Genomic DNA, 26552 nt, shown 5'->3' with positions numbered 1-26552 from the left:
TGCTGCAGTCATCATTTACAAAATGATAAAGCCTTGTGTGTAGCCATGAGCTGAAATATGTACTGTACCTGTATAAATAAATGAACGTGCAATAAAGTAGGATGTGTAACCTGCTTAAACAACTTGTACTGAAATAATTGTTTCTTGGCTGCTCCTTTTTCAAAACTCTGGCTCAATAATCGACTTAAGTGCTTAAATAAACAAATCTGCAGAGTTTGTGTTCTGCTAAAGTGTGCGTTCCTGTTGCAAATTGCTATACCACTCGTCTCCACCATCTGATATGGCTGATAACAAAGTATGATTGATTACATTTATGTACCAAATTAAGAGTAAATATTGAGGCTACTTCACACAATGGGGCGGATTTACTATGGACCTTGCGCCAGTTTTCCATTGTACTTTGCACATTCTTTTAGGTGTAAATTGCTTGCACAGGTATTAAAAGACGCCTGTCATCAGGTCTCTGTCACTATTTCTGTCACTACTACCTGTTGGAGCAGCTCACAAGAATTCCATCCCAGCCTTTATCTAGTCAATTCATACATTAATCATTATAAAATCATCTTTTCTTTATTATGTAAATGAGGCTGGTCACATGGTCAGAGGCAGTGATGTCACTCCTGTTCCCCCTCCCCTCTCCTCCCCCTGCTCATGTCTGTGTGTAATGTATAGTAAAGCATTGCTCATGTGTGTGCTGCATCTGCTGACCTGCTGCATCCTCCTAATACACAGAGACACAGACATCAGCTACACAAGTACCTGACATGTTCTGCTATAACATGGTTGCCTGGAGCTGTTGTATCTCTCCTATACACACAGGCTGCAGGGGCCACCAGCTCCATGAAACACATTGAGGAGCCATTACACCATTATACCTCACATAATTATACAGGCGGTCACTCATGTGTAAAGGAGTATCTCATACACACACAGGCTGCAGGGGATGTGGTCGCCAGAACCAGGAAGCACATGGAGGAGCCATTACACCTTTATACCTCACACCATTATACAGGCTGTCAGTCATGTGTATAGGAGTATCTCATACACACAGGCTGCAGAGGGCGCCAGCACCAGAAAGCACATGGAGGAGCCATTACACCATTGTACCTCACACCATTATACAGGCTGTCAGTCATGTGTATAGGAGTATCTTATACACACAGGCTACAGGGAGCGCCAGCACCAGGAAGCACATGGAGGAGCCATTACACTATTATACCTCACACCATTATACAGGCTGTCAGTCATGTGTATAGGAGTATCTCATACACACACAGGCTGCAGGGGGTGTGGTCGCCAGAACCAGGAAGCACATGGAGGAGCCATTACACCATTATACCTCACATCATTATGCAGGCTGTCAGTCACGCACTGGGGTGTGTGGCTGTGCCTCCCACTCATGAATAAGCTGGACAGCTGAATATAATAATGACTCATTGGACATCTCACAGGTCATTTTCATACAGCTTTAGGACCTCATTGCTTAGGGTTACAGGCATGTAGAGGGACAATGAAGGGATAGAAACAATGCTTTCTATTGGCAGTTTATGAAAATATATTTAGTTTAGGGAGTTAATTTGCCTGACGGGTTCTCTTTAAGAAGTGTCTGGACCACATTTGTGTTGCATGCGACCGTTTTGTGGTCCAGCTGCACTAGGCATCATGCGACAAAAAGAAGGCGCCAGATTTAACATGCAAGTCCAACAGAATTGTGTTTTGCAAGCTCTTGTTAAAGGTGTCGGGGCAGTGCAGGGAGCGCCAGATTCATGAACAATGTTGCCAGAAATCCTGAATCTGGCACACACTGTACTATACACAGGCAAACTGCATATAGTGCAGTTTGTACTGTTCTTATTAATTTTTCCCTCAGCGGGGCACATTTACTTACCCGGTCCTGCAGAGTTCACGGAAGGGCATTATCCGTGTATAATGCACTGTGCCGCTATTCACTAAGATCGTGCGCCCGATATTCTGCATGTGTGGCTTCCCCGCTCAGGTCCGCTGGAGTTCACCTTCTTCTTCCTGGTGCATGTAAGTGCATTGTCTTGAGACACAATTGTAAAGTTAAATCCCGCGCTGTAAAGTCAGAATCAGTCGGATCATCCGACGGCCCGCCTCTCGATTTCAGTCACATGAAAACCAGCTCAGGCGCGCCAAAATTTGATAGCGTGCGACACAATCCCAGTGCAAACCCCTGTTAAATATCTGTCAAAGATGCACAAATCCCGAAAACCCTGAACAGTCCGCGACCCTAAATAAGCCCGAATGTGTTTGAATAACACTTAGGGTGATGGCACACGTGGCGTTTTGAACTCAGTTTTGGTCCGTTTTTTATACAGTCCGTCAAAAATCCGTTTTTGACAGGTTTGACCAATTATCTTAATTCAAACTGGTAAAAAACGCATGCGTTTTCCATAAACCTATGTGCTTTCAAAAAACGCATGCGTTTTTGACGGACTGCTTAAAAGTGGACCAAAAACTGGTTTAAAGCGCCACATGTGTCATCACCCTTAGAAACACAAATCAAGTGCAGCAGTGAGAAGTTTCTCCTGATCCTATATGCATTTAGAGTGCAGTCACATGTGCCTGTAAGGGTGATGCCACACTTGGCGTTTTTGGTCCGGTTTTAAGTATGCATTTTCAGTCTTAAAAAAAAATGCTTTTTAAAACGCATCTGTTTTTGACAGTTTTTGACCATTTCTCCCAATTATCTTAATAGATAAACAGGCTCTAAGCAGCCAAACACATGGTAAATGGTCAAAAACTAATGCGGTATAAAAATGGACTGAAAATGTGCATAGGCATGCGTTTCCAAACACATTAGAACAGCAGAGAAGAGGAGATTTGCCTAATGACATAGCTATTAACCCTTGCAGGACTCAGTCCTTTTTCATTTTTGCATTTCTTTCTTTTACTCCCCTCATTCAAAACTATTGATAACTGTTTTATTTTTACGCCAAAAAGTAAATACAAGTGGGTGTCCATGATATAAATTCATACATCTTTATTAAACAAATCATTAACATGATTAAAAACCATTAAAAAGCACTCATGGTGCATAAGACAAGAGACAAAACATTAGTCCCGGCATGTAAGTCAATCAGGTAACACAGTGATTAGGCAAAGGATAAAGCATAAGTCCAAAAATGAAAATCAAGTAAATAAATAATGTAAAAATAAATTCATATTCCAATAGTGTACATCAAGTAATAAATATGAGGACAATCAAGAATCCATTGTTACCTACATAGTCACAGTTGGTTTGTCATAAAGAGCCAGGAACTAAGGAGGAATCCCAATTGTTTTATTTTTACGTTAACAGAGATGTGTTAGGGCTTGTTATCTGCAGGATAAATTGTACTTTTTAGTGACGCAATTTAATATCCCATGCAATGTACTGGAATGTTGGAAAAAAATTCCTAGTGTGGAGCTTTTTTTGTGGGCTCTGTTTTTACGCCTTTCATTCTGCGCTCCAAATGACACTTCCAATTTATTCTTTGGGTTGATATGATCACAGATATAATTTATATAGGTTTTATTATGTTTTAGTAGATTAAAAAAAAATTATCTTTTGTATAAAACAAATATTTGCCATTTTGCCGAATTCGGAGGCATATAACTTTTTCACACTTTGGTGTACAGACCTATGTAAGGTGTCATTTTTTGCAGTATGTGCTGTCGTTTTAATTTATATCAATTTGGGACTCATATGAGTGTTCAATAATTGTTTCATCAAATACCCATGGATGGAAAATTGGGTATTTAGGCGCTATTTTCCGTTACGGTGTTCACGGCTAGGAAGAATCTTTTTATATATATTTTATTAGAACAGGAATTTTGGTAGGTGACAATACCTAACGTGTATATTTTCACTCTTTACTTGTTTTTATATGTGATCAAGGGAAAGGGGTGATTTAAACTCAGACATTTTTAAATTTTTTAAATATTTTTTTATATTTTGTTTACTATTATTTCAGACCCTCTAGGGTACTTTAACCCTACAGGGTCTCATTGCTTATACTATAAACTGAAATTGCAGTACATAGCAATTTTTTGCCATCTGCAGGCTATTGGCAAGCCTATGAGTCTCTATGAGACTGTAGGCTGCCATGGCAACTAATTCCCACCCTTCGATGATGTAATTGGAATGGTGATTGGCCATCCAAGATGGCTGCACCCATTGGAAGGTAAGTTAGGTGCCATGGTCGGGTTAACTGCCGCGATTTGTGCCAGCACTGACCGTGGTAGTAACCGGCGGGTGTCAGCTATATTACAACGCTGACACCCACCGTCTATGGAGAGAGCTTCCCTCGTGAGCTCTCTCCATACAACCCCTGTTATAGCACGTCCTGGTGCGCTTAGGGGTTAATATTGCTTTTACAAGGGTGTTAACACATGTTAACATTACGCTAATGCATGCATTTTTGTTAACACAATGTAAACAGCTATGTAAATCAGGCCAATCTCCTTTTCTCAGCTGTTTGAAAACGCACATGTTAGTGCCACATGTGAACACACCCCTAGACTTAAACCTTTGCTATCGGGAACAAGCAACATGTGGTAATGCAAAATATGCGTTGCTCATTTTGATTTCAAGCATTTAGGTCTAAAAACATCTGCAATGCCTAAAAGGTCATCCGTATGGATACCCTAACATGATATGTTATTGTGTGACTGCTGTTTAGGTGACATATGTTACTTTTTAGTAAAGTGATCAGTTCTCCTGCTCAACCTTCTGCGCTAGACTACCATAATTTTTTAGTATACTAGATGCCTCTCAACTTTTCAAGTGGCAAAAGAGGGATAAAAGATGTGTCATGCTTAGAGCACCAAATAAATTGTTTTTGCCCTAAGCCCTGACTTTTGCCCTACCCCTTTCTCCATCTCCACACTGTATAATTCCCCCCTAGTGCCTACCATCTTCCCCTTGCATTGTGTCCCCACCAGTTCCCTGTTACAGTGTGTCTCCTTCCTCCCTCGCATTGTGGGCCCCCCTGATATTGAGCCCCCTTCACCATTCTTATTGTGCCCTACATATTATGCCCCCCCCCAGAAGCTCCCGCTCTTATTGTGCCCCACAGCTCCCCTTTATATAATGCTCACCCAGAAACTCCCCCTCATATTAAACCCACCTCCAGTAGCACCCCCTTATATTATGCCCACCCCCAGTGGTTCCACCTTATATTATGCCCCACAACTCCCCCCATATTATGTCCCCCCAGCAGTCCCCTTCATTTTATCCCCCACTGCAACAGCTCCCCCTCATATTGTGACCTACAGCAGCTCTCTCTCACATTGTGGACCCTCATCTTCTCCTTTCCTCGTTGCTGCTTGGTAAAAAAAATTATAAACACTAATTTGTCAGACAGCGGGAAGGATGCTTCATGTCATTGGGCCTGCCATCCTCTGGTGCACCCCCTCGTCAGGTGGTAGCAACTCTCCAATCACATTCCAGTTTCCAATACAGACAACTGATTTGATAACATCTTACACCCATTTAACTATTGCCTTTCCAGGCAGAGGCTACAGCTGCAAGTTACCTACCGTATATATTCCAGTAAAGCCAAGGCCCCTAATTTTACCACCTATCCGAGTATATATTTCCCAGCCGAGGGTGGGAAATGCATTGGTCACAGCCTTCACAGTATATAGCCTGCCAGCCCCCTGCAGTATATAGCCTGCCAGCCCCCTGCAGTATATAGCCTGCCAGCCCCCTGCAGTATATAGTCAGCCCCCTGTACTATATAGCCAGCCCCTGCCCTAGTGTATATAGCCTGCCAGCCCCTGCCCCAGTGTATATAGCCAGACAGTCCCTGCCCCAGTATATATAGCCTGCCAGCTCCTGCCCCAGTGTATTTAGCCTGCCAGCTCCTGCCCCAGTGAATATAGCCTGCAGGCTCTTGCCCCAGTATATATAGCCGCCAGCCCCTGCCCCAGTGTATATAGCCAGCAGCCCCTGCCCCAGTATGCAGCTGGCCTCCTCGTCTCGTCGTACAGCTAGCTCTTCGCCTCGTCGTGCAGCCAGCTGATTAAAACTCACCTTTCTGGCGGCCCCCGCGGGTCTTCAGTGCGATCCGTCCGTCAGCGGCAGGTCCGTGCGGCGCACAGTTATGACGTCAGCCACCACCACTGACATCAGAGTGTGTGCCGTCTGCCGAACGGATCGCACAGAAGACCTATGGTGGATGCAGGAAAGGTGAGTTTTGACTAATTTTTTTGACTCGAGTATAAGCCGAGTTTGTGTTTTTCAGCACATTTTTTTGTGCTGAAAAACTCGGCTTTTACTCAAGTATAAACGATAAGTTCTCCGGGCATTATCCTCTTTATCCACCAGATTGATGCTGACAGGGAGAGGCCCTATACATTGGCAGGGGTGTTGTAAATGCAGAGAAGATGCTGGTGTCCCGGGGTTTATCTCTCGCCGAATCCGAGGTGGTTGGGAGGTAAGTTAGGCTGGCCATATTGGAGACACACATCCATCCTTTATTGTCTGTCTAGACCAGTGGTGAGCATTTAATTTTCCCAAGGTACCACATGAGAAAATGGAATGGTTTTAGAGGGCCAGACTAATAGATTTAACCTAGTTCTACCTGATACCTGCATACTGTATTCAGTATATAACTTATCCTTACAAAAAAAAAAACATAACAATGATTTATGAAAATATGAAGGACCTAATTACATTATTATTTAATGATCAAATTTTTCAATGGGCTCAGGCGGGTCGGTCAGATATAGTTAGATGTGGCCTGCAGATACTTTATTGCAGATGCAATGACTTGGAACTAATTGATAAAAAAGAGATAAAAAATAAAGGATCTATATCTAGTGAAAATGACACTGTACTGACCAATCTATAATTAACAAAACAATCACATCAGTGTGCTGAAAGTATAAGTGTAACAGTATAACAGAGCCATATCTTATGACAGCTCAATACTTAAATTTTTTTTTGTAGTGGACAGTACATGACTACATTCACTGCTCAAATGTTAATGAGATGTCTCTGCTTATCATGTCCCACTCTAAGCAGAAAGGATACATAAAGGATTTAAAAGTCAATAGAAATATACATAATACATTTAGATCCACAAAAAAAGGAAAAAAGATCGCGGCACTATCCACAATAGTTTTGACCCCAACAAGCATCCTTACTGGAGATTTGGTCACAGAAGCAGGATTGGTCACCCAATAAGGTTCCAATGGTGTTGCTCTGCCAAGACAGCATAGTCCAAAAGTGCATATATATCGAAGAAAGGAGAGGCAGCACTCACCAATGTGTAGAACCTCTTTATTTCATAAACGGTGCAGTACAGGGATAGAGCTGGGCCTGGAGATGGGCCGTTTCACGCCAACTAGCGCATTATCAAGTTGTTGACATCACCCGTCTGCGGCACGCACAATATATGGTCACTATGGTCACACAGAATGTGTTAGTGACCAGGTGAGTCACCAGAGCATTAAAAACATCAACAATGTCAAATTAAAAATAAACGCAAAGTGTATAAGATCTTACCTATACAAAGGGACCTATTACAAATAATTACATGAGCAATGTCTAAGGGCAGGAATACATGTTATCTATTTATAATACCTATGAACTATCATGGTACCGCATGAGTAAACAAGAGATCACAGAAATTGCTAATCCATCACAGAAAAACGCTAAGATCATTCCTATCGTCCATGCCTAGCGCACCAATAGCGTTTAATCTGATAATGTATTTACTTTCTTGCTGCAATAGAAACTGGTTCCTAGAGGATCAGGTGCCACTTTCGTGATGCCTGCAAATTTCAGGACATCAGGATTGCCTTCATGGCATGCTCTCACAGGCTCAATTAACCGTGGGCAGCGATTACCAGTACTGATTGATCTCTGGTGCTCTCTGGTGCTCTCTAAAGCGTACGTATAGCCTGCGTATAGTCTTTCCAATGTAGAAAAACTTTTTGTGTTTGTCCTCCGAATTGAATGCATTTAAGCTGGCTATTGAATGTGCAACAAATACACAAACCACATTTAAAGTTACCAATAGGGTAACTTTTCCCAGCCATGTAGAGCGAGGTGTATGAACCCTACTTTTGACTAATACATTCCTAATTGTAGGGGAGTGTCTGAAAATAAAAAAATTCTTTCTTCGATATATATACATATTACATTTTATGATGCCTTTTGCATATAATAAAGTCACTCGATTCTGATCTGTATTCCAAGATGGAAATATGGTTGTATGCTCATTCTGTGCCACAGCTGACAGACATCTGCTCCCCTAGGGGTGGGCACATGGAAGATCTAGATCTTCAGGATGGAATGTGTAGGGTTAATCAGTTTATGGAGATGAACTTGGCAGATGTTTGTGCTTTCTCTGATTCTGACATCTGTGTCCACTTGTCTTAAAAAAACTTCATAAAAGATCTGACGATTGGCTTATCTTCCTCCTTTAGGAAAGGCTCCATCAGCTCATACGCAAACAATTTATCTCCTTGCCGAGTCAATGGACACCAGACAAGGCTTCTGTGAACTGCAGGAGGGGGTGGTGGGCATCCTGCTAAACAAAAAAAAATTCACAGGAGGATCATTCAGTTTCTGCCCACTATTGTCACATGATCGCAGATGTTCATAAATTTATTGGTACCTGTGGACATAGATTATTATACTGAAGTTCTAAGACAATTGTGAGAAGGACAGTTGTCCACAAAGTAAAAAATGGATGGGCCAGATGGTTTTTGGACCTGGCAACATAGACAAATAATGTGGACATAAACATGTTGCACTTTTCAAAAGAATTTTTTTTGGTTCTTGTGTTATTTTAGGTGATCAACCAGTAGTAGAGTTTAATTAATGTCCTCCTAGTGAAGGCAATCATTTATGAAATACATAAGAATATTTGGGATAGTTTGCTACAGTGTTTTAGGGAAGGTAAAATTTATCAGTTTTGAGTCCAAACTGTACAGGTCACTGAGGGTTATCTATATGGAAAAACTTGTAACAAACCTCAGGCTCTGTGAACCTCTTGATATAATCAATGTTTCAATTCCTTGAAAGACCTTTATTGTGGCATAGAATTGATCCGGGATTCTCATAGTTTATCTGGCGCAATGTGCTAGGCAGGGAACATAAAGAGCTGACATACAGTTGTTGCCTTTACACCATGTTGCTGGCCTGTAGCACTGTGGTCCATCCCAGCCTAGTGCAGGTCTACAATTTTGTCCCTGGTGTCCTCTTTGCTCTTGGCCATTGTGGACAGGTTGGAGTTTGATAGACCGAGTGGGGGGGATTTAACAATGTGTCTTAGGTTCAGTCAGTCTCCAACTGGCAAACACTAGTCTTTTGCTGTGCCAGATTTATCACTGTAATGATGATTATGGTGCAGTATAAGACTGTTGGTTACTACTTTAGACTTACTATTAGTTGGTCTAAACTGTGTGCCAGAATTTTGGGCGCACGGACAATTTCCTACAAGCCACACCCTTTCTCAAGAGACCACGCCAATTTTCCAGTAGGCCACGCCGCTTAATTGGACAAGTGCCAAAAAACAGTCTAAAAGCCTTCATAACTGTGGTGCAAGGCATTTTAGACAATGTTTTTGGCACAAAGCCACCAGAATTCCCCAAAGTATGTCTTTTTTGCAGGTAGCAAGTTTTATCAGGTGCAATTAAAACAGGTAATGAGCACAGAGTACGAGCTAACACGTCTGAGGGTGCGTTCACATGTGGCTTTTTGGGATGCGTCTAAATGCATGCATCTGTCCTTGCATTTGCCTGCTTTGAAAGCATTTTTCTTCATTGCTGGAAGTGTAAGCAGCTGCATACTCTTTCAGAAATGAAAGAAAATGCTTTCAAACCAGGTAAACATATGGTAACATGTAAAGCGCATGTGCTTAAACGCATCCCAAAACGCCACGTGTGAATGCACCACACATTGGGGCACAAAAGTTTTTTGCCTGGCGTAATGCACTGTGTTGCGATTCACTAAGATCACGCGCCCAATATCCTGCATGTGTCGCTTCCCCGCTCAGGTCTGACTGAGTTCACCATCTTTTTAGTGGTGCATCCTAGGGCTAGGGCTTGCAACACAATTTGTGCTCAGTCCGATTCACCCCCTTAATTGTGTGACATGGTAGCCAGCGCAGCTGCGCCACAAAAGGATCGTGTGCACCAAAATCCCAACGCAGACACTTGTTAAATACCTGTCCAAGCCGTGCAATCCCCGAAAAAAGTGCACAGTCTGACGAAAGTGAGCATTCCCATCATTGGTAAATGAGCCCCATTCTGTTTGTATTGCACTTTAAAATGCAATGCAAATGCCCAGGGGTATGGTTACCAGCACCTGGTGTTTTGCATTGTTAAAATGTAAGACACAGGGTGCTGGTTGCCCGTTGCACCTGTTTCATTTCTTTTTCTAGAAATGAAGATAAATATGTTCAAACCAGCCAAACCAGCGTTTTTAAACGGACTGCTTTAAAACGGTCCAAAAACACGACCTGTGGCATCACCCTAAGAGCCAGAATTCTAGCTGATTGGCAGGTGATCAAATACTTATTTCAAGCAAAAAAAAAGATTATACATTGTGAATTTCTGGTTTTTTTTAGATTCTGTCTCTCACAGTTGAAGTGTACCTACGATAATAATTACAGACCTCTCCATTCTTGGTAGGTGGGAAAACTTGCAAAATCGTCAGTGTATCAAATTTCCTATTATTTGTTTACTATAGATACACACAGTAGTTTTTTTAATGTTGGCTTCTACCTTACTGACCATCTACCCTCACAGGGGCCTACTGCTCATCCTCTAGCAGTGCCTGCAGGTGGTGTTAGTCTTCAAAAGAAACAGTTCTCTTTATTTCCCATCTGTTTTGCCTTCTGCTGTTGTTATTATCCCTTCATACAGCTGTTTTCCTTGATAGATCAGAATATACTTAACTGCTGACCTCTTGCTACGTCTTTTTGGCCTTGGAACAAGGTTAACAAAATTTGTCCCTCAGCAGATTTCTGCCTCATCAGTCCAGGACCATTTGGTGCAGATGAGGAAGAGAAAACATCTGTGAACCTTCCTTTTAGTACATGGGCACTAGGGGTGTTGATGTTTGCTAAAACGTGCAATCATTAGCTTAGGACAACTATGGTAGGACTGAAGAGTCTGATTTGTTGTGTGAGATAGTCAACCTTGGTTTTGTATATTAAGATTTTCAAGGATGTGCTCAAAGCAACAAGAACAAGATCCTTACTTTTTTTAAGCTTAGTAGGTCTGGTATATCAGATACTAGCAGAGAATTCATGAGAAGGGTCTTAGGACTGGCATATCTCTCATTGAAGATCAACCTTATGCTGACCATTAACAAAATTCAGAGGCAAAGATTATTAGAGCAACACATTTTGAACTCCCTGTATTACAATGGCTCCGTTGTGTGATACCTAAATGGTTATAGTTTCCTGATTCTTATTAAAAGCAATGAATATGTTAAACTACATGAAGTTTTCAAGTAGTATAGACCTGACTTGTTGCCAGGTGATTGATGGACCGCTGGCAATGGGAGGTGGTTTTTACACATGTGAGTTGAATTGAGGTTCTTATATGGATGGGACCTTAAATGTTCTCCACAATCTTCATAAGTAAAACATAAATGTAAATCTTGTGATGTCCTGCAGATGGAACCTGCCTGTATTTAATCAGTCGTTCCTGTGATTCACTCTCCCTGCTAATCGTCTCATTGTGGGGATTTGTAGTGACAGAATTTATTCCGGCCCTTTAAGGATCGTGCAGTAATGACATTTTTCCTCTTAACATATGAAAGACTTTGCCGCTCATCACAATTTTCCCTTTTCTGTTCTGCAGCATGGTTATTTCCCCTGTAATGTTGAAAGCCTGCATCTGCCTCCCATTAGCTTCAGGCCTAAAATTGGCTAAAAGTATTTCACAGTTCATACATCTCCACAGTATTTGCTTCCTTTCTTCAAAATTGGGCTTAAAATAGTCAAGTTATGTGTTATGCATGTGTTTGTTTCTTCTAGTGACATCCTCATTAATGCGGTCAGAGAATTGTCATTGTTTTTCACATCCGTGCTTCAGTAATTTTCTTACTGAGCCATTGGATATTTTCAAATTATCCGTTGTTCATAGAAAAAATTTTGAAACCTGTCCGTTTTTTCACTGATGAGAACCCAGTGTTTGTTTTCTAACTGATGTTCAACCTTCAATTTTCTTTTGCGGATGCGGAGACAAAATGGAAGCAAAATAGAGACAACACGCAAACGGATGTGCAACACACACGCCAATGTGAAGCTGCCATAAGCGTGACATTGTTCTGTTTCCCAAAAGTCAGTGGGCCTTATTTATAAAAACTGTCTTTGTTCCCTATAGCAACAAACCACAACATAGCTTTTCTTTCTTAAAAATAGTTGCAGTGTCGGGTCAGGGGTGGCCCCATTGCTATGCTGTGTCCGGCAGCCACCGTCGAGGTCACCATGTGTTGTTGCTCTACAGAAGGAACGGTAAGGCGTGGTGCACCCTAATGAGAAATAGGTCCAGAGAGTCAGGGTCTGCAGTGAACAGTTTCCTTCTTTTCTGAAGCCATTCAGGTGAAAAAAAATACAAGCAAATCAAAGGGCTGACTTCTCAAATCTTCTCCCTGATAAAAGTAGGGTTCTATGCTGAGGAAAGGCCTGGGCTAGCTGTCCCTCTCTTTCTCAGTAGGCTGGTACGCTGGTCACAGGCTAGGAGCTCAGGGTCTATGGCAGTGTCCCTGTCTTGTCCACAAATTCTCCTCTAATCCACGGCACCACATAATACATGATGATTGGAAACAAAGACCATGGGAGTCGTGCTGCTCACTTTTGTCAGACTGTTCGCCATTTTCAGAGATTACACGGCCTGCACATGTATTTAACCCCTTAAGGACGCAGCCATTTTACAGCTTAAGGCTTAGTCCCATTTTTTGGATTCTGACATGCGTCGCTTTATATGGTTATAACTTTTGAACACTGTTACTTATCAAAACGATTCTGAGATTGTTTTTTCCCCACATGTTGTACTTCATTTTAGTGGTAAATTTTGGCTGATAAGTTTTGCGTTTATTTACAAAAAAAAAGAAAATATGATGAATTTTCTGAAAAATTTGCCATTTTTGAAATTTGAAATCATTGCGTTTTCAGGCAGATAGATTTACCACCTAAATAAATTGCTGAATAACATTTCCCATATGTCTACTTTACATTTTCACCATTTTTGAAATGTCTGGATAATTTATTTTGATGTCACGCGGCTTACAAATCGAATAGCGCTTTTCCGGATTTTCAGAATTGACTATTTTGGGGATAAATACAGTTTTGAATGAAAATTTACATATTTAGCATCAAAACCCCCCATATAACCAACCCAATTTCAAATCTGCACCCCTCAAGCTATCAGAAACAGATTTTACGAAGATTGTTAACCCCTTGAGATTTTCATAGTAATTACATCAAAATGGAGGCGAAATTTAGAATAGTCAAATTGTGCCGGTTATACGTTCATTTAGCCCTAAAATTTACACATTTCCAAAAGATAAAAATACAAAACCCACCATACAATTTGTTCTACAATTTCTCCCGAGTGCAGAGACCCCCCACATGTGGCCGTGACTTGTGTTATGGGGGCACAGCGAGGCGCAGAAGGGAAGGAGCACCCTGCAGCTGCCAGGATTTGACTTTCCTCATTGGCCTCTTTTGAAGGCTGTAAAATTTTCGCTTTTGCGCTATTAGGGTCATGTGACGGCATTTTTTTTGCGGGATGAGATGCTTTTTCCAATGTTACCATTTTGGGGTTGGTATCACCTATTGTTGAAAATTTAGGAACTTCTTTTTGAGAGCAGGAGTAGAAAAGCATCAATTCTCTACTGTTTTTTTTACTTTTTTTTTTTGTGGTGTTCACCGTATAGACTAATAATCATATTATCTTCATTCTATGGGTCGATACGATAACGGGGATACCAGACACGAATATATTTTCTTGCGTTTTACTAAATTTGTAAAATAAAACCCTATTGTGGGGAAAAATCTATCATTTTTGTATTGCCATCTTCCAAGTGGCATAACTTTGTTACGTTTTTGGCTACGGAGCTGGTTGATGGCTTGTTTTTTGCGGGACACGTTGTACTTTGCACCAGTATCATTCGAGAGTACATATGTTTTTTTGATCACTTTTTATAGCATTTTTTGTGGGATTGAATAGGTAAAAATCATAATTTTTGGAGGGTTTATAACAGTTTTCTTTTACGGCATTCATCGTGCGGGTTCAATAATTATTTATTTTTATTCTACGGGTTGTTACGGACGCGGTGATACTATATATGTGGGGTTTGTGTTATGATTTAGACTTTTTTTTTTGTTATATGTCTCTTTATATGTTTTGGGGCTTTTGGGCATTTTTGGTGATTTATTACTTTATTTTTTTATTGAATAATTTTTTTTTTTACTTTTTCACTTTTTCCACCATGGGAAATGAACAAGCAATCATCTGATTGCTTGTTCATAATAATACCCTGCAATACTTATGTATTGCAGGGCATTATCAGTGTCAGCCTATGCACTTGCATAGGGTGGCACTCTGCCAGTAAGATGACGTCACAGACGCCATCTTACCGGCAGTTCCTGCAGGTAACACTGGGGTCCAGATCGGACCCCAGTGATACCGTAGCAGTGATCGGTGCCCCCCGAAAATGATTCGGGGGGGCCGATCGTGGGGGAAAGACACCCCATATGCATGTTAGATGCCGCGGTCGCGATGACCGCGGCATTTAACGGGTTAATCACCCGCGATCAGAGACAACTTCGATCGCGGGTGTTACACTGGGGTGCCGGCTATCAGTCACAGCCGGCACCCCGTGTTTCCCGATGCCGGTTCGGCTCAAATCTTGTGCTGAACCGGCATCGGCTCAGCGTCCGATATATCGGACGCTGAGCGTTAAGTCACTGAGCTCAGCGTCCGATATATCGGACGCTGAGCGTTAAGAGGTTAAAAGGTGTCTGCGCCAGGATTTTAGTGCACGCAAATTGGAGGGCGTGCCGTTGGTAGATCCGTCTGATTTGGACTGAGCCCAAGATTTATCTTTCAAATTGTGTTGCAAGCCCGAGCAGTAAAAAGATGGTGAACTCTGTCAGACCTGAGCGGGGAAGCACCACATGCAGTAAATTGGGCGCACAATCTTAGTGAATCGCGGCAGAGTGCGTTATCGTCGGACAACGCACTTTTGATACTCACCATTTAACCATCATTCTCTTTTCTCATCCTATTTGGCTGTTGTTTTTGTCAAATTTTGCCAATGCTTTCTCCCTAGGGGTAGCATAAGGTGGTTTCTATAACTCAAAGAAGTTGATCAAGTAGTATATGTTATCCAAGATGGCACATCAAGGTTATCTGTGCCTGTCAGCACATTATCTAGAGCATGGAGCAGTTACCAGGAAACAGGCAAGTACACCAGGAGGCGTGTAAGGGCCAAAGGAGGGAAACATCCCAGCAGCAGTACTGATTTGTACAAGGAAGAACAGGAGGAGTAAAGCCAGAGCCCTGGAAACTGACCTACAGCCAGGCCACTTATATCCATATGCCCGTTCAAACTGTTAGAAACAGACTCAATGAGAATGGTGTGAGGGCCGATGCCCACAGCAATTTGCAGGAAAACTCCAAGATTAGCGGATTGGAGTCTGGAAAATAGACAACGTTTGTGTCCCTGCAACATCCTCCAGCCTGAGTGGTTTTTCAGTGGGTCAATTATGGTGCGGGAAGACATTTCTTTGGAGGGCTGCACAGCTGTCCATATGCTAGCTAGAGGTATCCAGACATTAGGTACCAGTATGACATCATTATACCCGTTGTGAGACCATATGTAGGTGCAGTGGACCCTGCGTTTGTTTTGCTGAATGACAATGTTAGGCCTCATGTGGCTGTAGAGTGTCAGCAGCTCCTTCATGATGAATTTCGATGTTATGCCTGTTCTCCAGACCTGAATCCAATTGAGCACGTATGGAACATAATGGGGCACATTTACTTACCCGTTCCTGTCGCAATCCCTGATTCGGACGGTCCGACGAAGATGAAGTCCGGCGCGATTCACCAAGATCGTGCGCCCGGTATACTGCATGTGTGAGGTCCGCTGGAGTTCACCTTCTTCTTCCTGGTGTATGTGAGTGCATGTCCTGCGCCACAATTTGAGATGTTAAACCTGCGCGTTGTCCGAAACCGTTGGATCATCCAACAGCCCGCCCCCTGATTTGTGTCACGTGAAAGCCAGCGCTGAAGTGCCAAAATCCGATCGGGTGCGCCAAAAACGCCAGTTAAATGCAGCGTAAAACGGAAAAATTCTGGAAAACTGATCGAAATACGTTCCACGGACCCTTAGTAAATGGTGCCCCAATGTCTCGTTTTATCCACTAACACCACGTTGCACCACAGACTGCCCAGGAGTTGGCTGATACTTTAATCCAGATCTGGGAGGAGTTTTCTCAGGAGATCATCCGCTGCCTCACCAGGAGCATTTTCTTGTCTAGAGCATGAAATTTGATTTTGAGTATCATACTAAATCCAGACCTCCATAGGATATTAAATTTGATTTTTATGTTTTATAATCCATTACACTATGTAATGAATAAAGAATTGCAACTGAAATATTTCAATAATTGAGATCTAGGATGTGGTATTTTAGTTTTCCATTTATTTTTAGAGCAATGTATTAGTAAGCCTAGTTCTTGTACCCTAAGTGTCATTGTTTTTTTTTTCTGTTTGGCTTTGTTTTGGCACAGTTGTGTTACATGTGCTGTTTTGAGACTTTCCATAGCGCCAAATACCCTGCTTGAGCAAGTTTTCACAATGCTGAACTAAATTCATGATTTGCAATGTGGCCCATATTTTTGTTTAGGTGCATGTTTTAGAAATAGGGCAAAAACCACAACCAAATTTGTCAAGACCAATTGCTCTTTGGAGAGACATGTGTGCCAAAAAAGAACATTTTGCAACAAAAAAAAACAATATTATGAGACAATCCAAAGAAAATTGAACATAGACAAACTAAGTCAAATACAACTTGTAATGATAAATTCCCCCCCATTGAGGCAGCCATGGAGACAGAGAATTTCTTATATTTGTAGTTCCCCAACAGCTGGAATTACTTTTCCCGTCCTTGATCTGGTATGCAGAATATGATGCTGCCTGCTGCTACTGTAGTGTGTAATAGCTCAGCTCCCGTATTAACTTACCCAAGCTAATGTAATATGAGGCTTGTGCCATTCATCACATAGGATTCCTGCAGCTAAATGGCTTTTTAGACACTCACTATTCAGGACTGTCCTGTCAGGGGGATCCATAAATTACTTGTCCCCTGTGTCTTTACTGAGACAAATGTTGAATGTTTCCTGCCCTGCATCTGATGAAGTCATTGCTCCCAAAGACTGAGAGATAGAAGTTTACATGGATTTTAATTTGCCCTTATTCCTGCTTTTGTAAGGCATAGTGGGACACTGCGTCACGCAACCAAATTCTTAAACGAGTACGCGCTCGGCGCACCATGCTCGCGACCGTGCGCGTGCCTACATAGAAAGCGGAGAGCCGTGCGCACGGTCGCGTGCATGGTGTGCGCCGAAGCAGCTTCGGCTATGAAGTTTAAAAGTGTTTTAAACCGCGATACAGTGGTTGAGGACACTAACAAAAATAAGCTCCGGCACCAGCTCACCCTGAGCTGGTGCTCGGTATTCTCATCTTACACCTACCACTTCAAGTGGTAGGTTTCCTTTAAAGGGTAGGAACCAAAGTTACCCATGTACCTTTATAGTTATACCCAAACCCTGTTTTCCTGATCCAGTTTTATCACCAACGCATGTGAAATTACCCACTCAGTGCGGGATTACGAATCTGACCTCTAGCCAGTTAGTGTGGCCCACTCTATTGTACTAATCTGGGTGATGTATGCTATGGTCTGCACATTCATTACTTAGTATTGCAGCTGTATTTACCAGGGACAGGGTTAATGTTTCTAATGTTGACATTATAATGTAATATAAAACTAATATTAATTCTTCTCTTCCTCAAGGTCAGCTATTGGTTGGAAGTCTGGAATTGCCCTCAGAGTGGGAGGTTATAAATATCCCATGTGGCTGGATTTTTAGAGAGTTCAGTCAGTCCAGTCTGTTCCAGCACTAATTCTGCAAAGAAGACATGCAGAAACTAGCAGCCTGATGCTGCTGTCTCCCCTGATAGGGCTTTCCCTCCATCAGGCCTGCAGCTCTGCCTCTCCGCCTGGGATCTCTTCATCACACAAACACCAGGAGTGCCTCAGGAGGAACCCTCCATCCTATTATGGCCTTCCCCTCCTGCATCCCCCCCCCACTGAACTTGCCCGGCATGGAAGAGATGTGTTCACTAGGACCAAGCTGCCCGTGACACGACTAGCGGTAGGCCACACATCAAACCAGCCACTCAGATACCAGGGGAATCCAGCTGCCCTCACACCAAAAGGTTAAGCCCCGGTGGGAGGACGTAGCACATGCTTTACCACTCTCCATTGAAGTCTATGGGTGCGACGCAAGGGGGTTAGTGAACTACCTCTGGGAACATGTATTCATGTAGTTTGTAGGTAATTAAATGTAGCAAATTTAGCATAAACATTCCACCCTCTATTTTATAAATATTAAATACAGTGCTTCTGGATGTATAAATTAGTGTATGCTGTACTCTCCTGCCAATAAATGTTAACATATACAGCACCCTTCTTCCTTAATTAATATATGAACTAAGTCTTTCCAATTATAATATGGTGCTTGCCATGAATTATTATAATAGTGCAGTACATAAATACAGCACCAGGACTAGTTACATAATTAAAGCTGAGCTGTTGGGTCACATAAATGACTGCAAAATTACCAGTTCCAAGAGCATCTTTGGCAAGAGAGTAAGATATTGGGGCACATGTATCATTTTGTTGGTGAACTTTTCGCCCCTAAGCTATTCTCCCTTCAAAGTTTGCCTTGGTCACATTTTCTGCTACCAGGCATAGGAATTGCCTCTAATCATTAGAAAAGGAAAAATAAAAATGACAGGTACACAAAGCCTACAGATATATGTGTTCCATTGTGTAAACTAATCAGTGCTACAACAGTAAAAATATTTCAACTTTACTTAGCTTTTATATTTTGTACATTTAATCCATAAAAGCAGAATTCTCTGATGTAAGGAAGTAGGGCTAATCATGCTTATAACCCTGCCTTCCTGCATGCAGTGTAGTTTTAGTAGGGACTCTATGGCACAGGGCGGCTCAACTCAGGTTTGTTAAATATACATGTACAGGCATCTGTGTCCAAATTGAATCACGTGGCTTCTTCCCGGATTTGCAGGCCGAGGTTTTCTTAACTCGTTAGTATTGGAACAGCAGAGCCAGGAAGTTGGAGCTAGGTCCTAACTTCTGGTCCAGCAAACTTCAGGTTAAGGAATCCTAAGATGTAGATCACTGTGTGTGGCCTGTCTTCAGTGAATTGTAAATACTCCCAAGGTTCAGCACTGTAGGAGGTGCAAAGACCAGGCCAAAAGTTTCTGACAGCAGTTTGTTAATTTATTTAATTTTCCTTCTTTTTTTTACCCGTGCATGTTTCATTTTCTTGGATTTCGTACACTTTTTACAGTATTATGTACAAATAAATGAGATCACAGAATTCTGCTTCATCTCATCGACACCAAACAATTAGTAGGGTGGTGTCATAATTATTGCGCTGGTGTAAAGCAAATATATGACAGAAGGGAGGACAAGACTGCGCCTTGTCTGATCAGAATGCTGCCCATGGACAGACATTAAAGCAGCTTGTCAACAGAAATTAACCTAATAAACCACTACCATGTTCATGTTCCTTTTATGGTTGAGGAGTGTGGAATCATCCAGAAACAAAAAATAGTTATATATATATTTTATAAATCAATACCTCTTGGAATGTGGGACCACTTTGCCTTACTTGTATTACCTATGTCCAGCCGTTTCTTTGCTATCATTGCCTTACTTGTATTACCTATGTCCAGCCGTTTCTTTGCTATCATTCCCAGTCTAGCCTGCCCCTACAGTAGCTGCTAATCTTTTAGTCTGTTTTTGCATAACATAATAGGCATTCTAACTGCTGGAGATAAGAGCTTATGATCCCTACTCACTCAAGAGGGTAAAATCTTTTGATGCTGCTCTGTGTGCAGCTAGTAGTAGATCCTAGTGTCTGTGCACCTCTATGGATGCAGAAGTCTCCTACACAGAATAGGGAGAAAAAAAGGTCTCCCATCAGTCCCTCCATCCCAGTCTGTGATTCTGTGGAGCTTTCTCTGTCTCTCTCTGCACCTCAAACTGTGTCATATACTCCTCTACAGCAATTGCACCCCAGCCTCTGCTCTCCAGATACTATTTACGCAGCAGAAAAGCTGTTAACCATTAGTGCTCACACACACAGACTATACACTCCATACAACTATTCACTTATTCCATACTCCATGCTTCACATGTGATGAAAGTTGACAGGTTAGTTAATATATAGATCCTGTTTGTGTAGTGTGCAATAGATTTATTTGTAGGAATCTCACTGGGTTTAGTGGGTTATTTCTGAGATACTTCTTACTGGAGTTACTTCAAGAACACAATGCATCATGGGAAGCGAGGGCAGCTAATTGACTCAGCTTTAGGACAAAGACAGGAAGAGGTAGGACTCTACCCACTTCACTGTTGTCAAATTTGCTTTAGAACATAAAATGCCATAAAACTGGAAAGAAAAAGACAAGGTGATCTATGGGCCTTGTTTAAAAATCATTATGACAGGGGAACTACACTAAGATATTTTTGTCTCTATTTGATGGGTGCTTAGCAGTTCCATGGGGTTTCTATCGCAGTTCTCTACTGCACCATTCACTTTTGTGACTGTATGGCATGGCAATTTGGGTGCTTTATGGTGTTTTTATTTTTGACACCATATTGTTTTTGGTCATAAAAGCCACTATTTATATGGACTGTTTCTTGTATGTACTGGGTGACTAAATTTCTCTTTTTGGGTCTCTCAGTGTTATTGTTCATTGGGGAGTGTATGGTACCATTATTACTGGATTGTATGGTACTTGTCACCGGTGCTCCTGCAACCCTTATCACGGGTCGCGGGCTCAACTGTGCTCCTCTTGCCCCACCAGTGCCCCAGCACTCACCTATCCCTGTTCCTATTCCAGCTCCGGAGGCTGTGTGCGCGCGTCCCCGACTCCTAGAAGATTTAAAGGGCCAGCGCACCGCTGGTTAGTGCTGCCCATTCCAGGGTATAGTTAAAATCCAGCCTCTCCTTGCATTCCCTGCCTAGTGCAGTAGAAAAAGCTTGTTTCTACTAAATGCCCTTTGCATTTAGTGTGTTTTCCCGTTGTGACATCTTTCCTGACTACGCTCCCCTGCAGCCTGCCTTGACTGATTGCTACGCCCCCCGACCCACATCTCGTGCTGCCCGTCCTGACCTCTTGCCTGTTACCGACTACGATTCTGCCTAACGACTGTGTACCTCGCCTTGGCTGCCACCGTGGACAAAGTCGCACCTGTGGAACGACCTGGTGGTACCACGCCGCAACAAGCCCAACCCGCTTTGCGGTGGGCTCTGGTGAAAACTGGGTGCCCGGGTGGTACAACAGGAAGAAGAAAGTGAACTCCGGCGGGGAAACAACACATGCAGTAAATAGGGCGCGTGATCTTAGTGAATCGCGCCAGAATTCATCCTCGTCGGACAACGCACCTCGGGGATCGCGACAGGACCGGGTAAGTAAATGTGCCCCAGTATGTATAAGAGCTTGTATAATTGCCCACCCATTCTTTATAAGGGAACAATATAAAATAATTTAATAAATAAAAATGTTGCTGCTTGAACCAGCCATCAGCTGCCATCTTATTTACAAGGTCCAAGGTGAAAGTGACTGCACTTGGTATATATCTGGTGTTTGCCCGATGACAGATTGGAGATAGGACATAGGATGCATTAGCAAAGAGACAGTTGACATTTCTTGCAGTTAGAGAGTGTGATTAGCTTGCCTCAAGAGATGGGTTTTAAGAGAACATTTGAAACTTTGGAGGGTGGGTATTAGTCTGAGAGTCTGGGGAAAGGCATGCCAGAGAATTGGTGAAACTTGGGAGAAGTCCTGGAGACGTGCATGGGAGGTTCGAATTAAGGTAGAGATTAATTTAATATCACTGGCAGATCGAAGTGCACGGGTAGGGCGATAGACTGAGATGAGAGAAAGAGATAGGGAGGTACAGCATTATTTAGCGCTTTGTGGGTGTGGGTTTTTATTTTATCTTATTTTAATGCAATAATTAGCATTTTAGAAGTGTCAATTGTCAGAAATGGTCGCATTCTGGAGATGTTTCTGAGATGCATGCGGCAAGAGCGAGCAAGAGATATATGAATATATGGTGAAAAGGATAGGTCAGAATGCAGCACAACCCCAAAACACCGGGCCTTGTGGCAATGTTAAGTTAAATGCACACAGACATTATCTAATTTATGCGGATGCGGTGCACACATGAATTTCAATCTCTCATGCACATGCACATGTCTTTTTTATGGATCGTGAGAAATCAAAGCAGGTCCTATTCATGCCCATTTTAGGTAATTAAAAATACAAATGCTAGTTTCAGGATTGGTGGTGGTGGACCGACCGAACCACCGCGAGCGATGAAGTAAGCCGACACCTGGCAGCAGAATCTAAGTGGCACCAGAGCCCACCACAAAGCGGGTTGGACTTCCTGCAGCAGGGTACCTCCAGGTCACTCCGCAGGCACGACTTGCTTGCGGTGGTGGTCAAGGCGAGGTACAGGGATGGTAGACAGAGTCAGCATCAAAGTCAATCAGGAGGTCAGGACCGTAGGCACAGGATTGGAGTTGGGAAAGTAGCAGATGGTGAAGGCAGGTGGCAGAGGATCAAGCTCATTAAACAAAGCAGAGGTCACAATGGATAAATCTCAAGAGTCTCAAAAAAACAACACTTTCTTTAAGGCAACTGGGCACATAGATTCAAATTCAGAGGCGGCGTGCATGCCGGACCATAGGCCACTGAATTAAGGTGCTGGAACGCGGACGGGTGGGTACGCCTGCAGCCATCGAGAAGAGGTAAACTAACACGGGTGTGTTCACAATCCGAGATGGGACGCAGGAACACCTGTCAGCTAGGTATCATCCGTGTTTGGTCCTTATTTGTGGATCACTTGATAGGTAACACAATCACATGTCATTTCAGGACATCTTGTGTGTCACGGCCACGGGTGCCCCTGCGCCTATATCCCCTGGCTGGGCACCCTGGGGTGCAGCGCTCTGTCGCCTTCATTTCCTGACTACTGACTACAGGTGCCCATATCTGGTCAAGGATGTACGGGATCTTGAGGGCTCCTGCACTTCCTGTGCCCGGAACAAGCCATCTTGTCTTAAAACTGCTGGTCTTCTGTTGCCGATACCCAGCTGCCCATGGACTCACGTGGCCTTTGTCACTGATCTTCCATCTTCCTTGGGTAATACCGTCATCTGGGTGGTAACCGACCACTTCTCCAAGATGTCCCACTTTGTTCCTCTGCCAGGTCTGCCGTCAGCTCCACATCTTGCCAGCCTGTTCTTCCAACACATCGTCCGGCTTCATGGACTCCCTCTGCACATTGTCTCAGACTGAGGGGGTCCAGTTTGTTTCCCGTTTCTGGCGGTCCCTGTGCCCTCAACTACAAGTGAAGCTGGACTTCTCATCTGATTACTATTCTCAGTCCAATGGACAAGTTGAGAGGTCCACAGGACGACTGATCCACTCTGCTCCCATGGGCAGAGTTCTCCTACATCTCCCTGGATTCTAAAAACCTTAAATCCATTTGGGAAAAGACTAATCAATCTCTGCTTCGGTGCTCCGTCCGCACCAAAAGTCTGACAAGAAACGCAGGTATCCTCCCATCTTCTCTCCAAGAGTGTGGCTGTCCTCCAGGTATGTTCGGTGTGAAGATCCCCAGTTACAAACTTGTGTTACAGCGCATTAATTCAGTGGTGTATAAGCTCTGCCTTCCTCCCACCATGCGCATCCAGAATTCTTTCCATGTCTCTATGCTGAAACCTGCCATCCTGAATCAATACTTCCGGCAAGTACCTCCTGCTCCTGAAGCAGATGCTTTTGATGTCTTCAAGGTAAAAGAGGTCCTTGATATGAAGATGGTTAGAGGGAGACGATTTGATCCAGTCGACTGGAAGGGGTTCGGCCCAGAGGAGAGGTCTTGGGAACCGGAGGAGAACATCCTGCATCATGCTCTTCTACACAGGTTCCTCTAGTCCAAGAAGAAGGGGAGGCCAAAGGAGGGGAGGTACTTTCACGGGCACAGGTGCCCCTACGACCCATATCCCGGGTTGCAGGTGCACTCGTGTGCCTTACTCAGCTGGCAGGCAGGCTTCGGGGGCGTCTCCTAGGGCGCACGTGCGCCAGCTCTGTGAATATTTAAACGACCCAGTGCGCCGATAATTGCCGAGCTGCCTTTCCTGTTAAATTCCAGCCCTTCCTGTGTCCCCTGCCGGATCTATGTGCCTACGGCTTAGAGAAAGCTCCCCTGCAATATTCCTGTGCATTCTGCTCCTGAGTTCCCATGTTCCTGCATTCCTGTGTTCCTTTTCCCTTGCTCTTGTATGTTCCTGCGTTCCTGTTCCCGTGTTCCTGCATTCCAGTTCCTGTGCTCCTGTGTGTTCCTGCGTTCCTGTTCCCATGCTCCTGAGAGTTCCTGTCCATTCCTGTGTTCCCGTTCTCATCTGCCTCGACCTCCCGTCTCTGACCCCGGATTAGACTTGACCTTGCATCTCTGCCGCCTGCCCTGGCCCTGTGCCTGAACCTGACCACGAGACTGTCTCCTGCTAAGGTACCTCGACCTTGGCTGTCAGCACGGGCTAGTCGCACCTGTGGAACGACCTGGTGGTACCCCACCACAGCAAGACCATCCCGCTTTGCGGCGGGCTCTGGTGAAGACCAGGTGCTACTTAGTTTCCTGGCCCAGGTGTCGGTTAGTACCATCTCCTGTGGTGGTCCAGAGGATCCACTGATCCTGAATCCTGACATTGTGACATAATTTGCCTGCAATCTTATTTTTTGTGGCAAAAGCAGATGCCTCCATGACTGTTTCCATGGAGGTTAATAAAGGGGCATGTCTTATTCCTTATTAGACTGTTGTTTAAAAAAAATGATAACATAGAAAAAACATAACCAGCAAATTTTCATTTGTGCTGATATTAATGGTCCGTCACCCTTTTTAATGACTGGAGATTTGGCAGATTGACTTTTATGATACAATAGATCCTATGATCTTTAAGATATTTGCACATCTTCTTAAATAATGACAAAAGCTTGCTATGCAAGAGACAACGTACATTACCCTGTTCTAATGAGGTCAATTAAGACATATTTTCATCCTCACATAACCTCCCCAAATGAGGTAAATCCTTTTGATTTGTACTCAGCCTTCACAAATACTCAGTCAAATTCAATATTGCAATTATTTAATGAGCAGGGAGCTGTCTGGAGCTATTAGCGTAAAGGAGGAGATAACGGTAAATGGGTGACCAACTTGTCACTAAATATTTTCATTATAACTTTGAAGTTTCCCCCTGATTACATTATTCACAGGAGATCCCAGTAATAGCTGGCACTGGACTCATGCTCGTGGAATATAGATTATTACGGGCAATTGCCTTTTACAGGATTATTGGAGGGCATGGCTGGTGTGCAGTTCATTACCTATGTTTTGAAAACAGTCAAAAATAAAGATCAGGTGGCTTTAACCATTTTGTTGCCATATGCACATGTTTTTGGTTTCTTATAATAGAAAGATCATATGTTTGGAATCAGTTTGAAGCTGGTCATGCACTTTGGGCTAATGTATATGACAGCTTCCGTAATGATTGTACCTACAACAGGGAATGATACAGTAGGGCAGATTTACTTAACGGGTCCCGTCGCAATCCCGCGGCGCGTTTTCCGACGAGGAGTCGGGTCTGCCGCGATTCACTAACCTTGTGCGCCCGAGTTCCTGCATCTGTCGCTTCTGCGACGAGGTCCGCCGGAGTTCACCTTCTTCTTCCCGGGTGCTTGATTTTGTGACACAATTCTTTTTTTAAATTCCGCGGTTTGTCTGAATCTGTCAGGTTGTCCGACAGCCACGCCCCCCAATTTCTGTTGCATGCATGCCGGCGCAGATGCGCCACAATGTAATCGCGTGTGCCAAAAACCCGGGGCAATTCGGAAATCGGAAAATATCGGAAATATTCACGAAACCCGACGGAATCGTGGTCCCACGGTGCAATGTGCTATGTATCAGGAGAATCATATTTTAACTATAGATACTACTATACGGTAAATGGTATGATACCAATAGAAACGTATTGGATAATTAATATCAATAGATACCTACTGGTGGATTTATAATTTAACAATAGGAAATTGGAGAACATATGATACCTATTCTTTCATATGGGGTTGTGATCCATAGATATTTATTGAGAAACCTAAATAGGACACTTAGTACACACATAAAAAAT

The sequence above is a fragment of the Engystomops pustulosus genome, chromosome 6, assembly GCF_040894005.1.
Source record: "Engystomops pustulosus chromosome 6, aEngPut4.maternal, whole genome shotgun sequence".
NCBI lineage: Eukaryota > Metazoa > Chordata > Amphibia > Anura > Leptodactylidae > Engystomops > Engystomops pustulosus.
The sequence above is the reverse complement of the archived record's forward strand: the minus strand, read 5'-3'. Positions refer to the sequence as shown.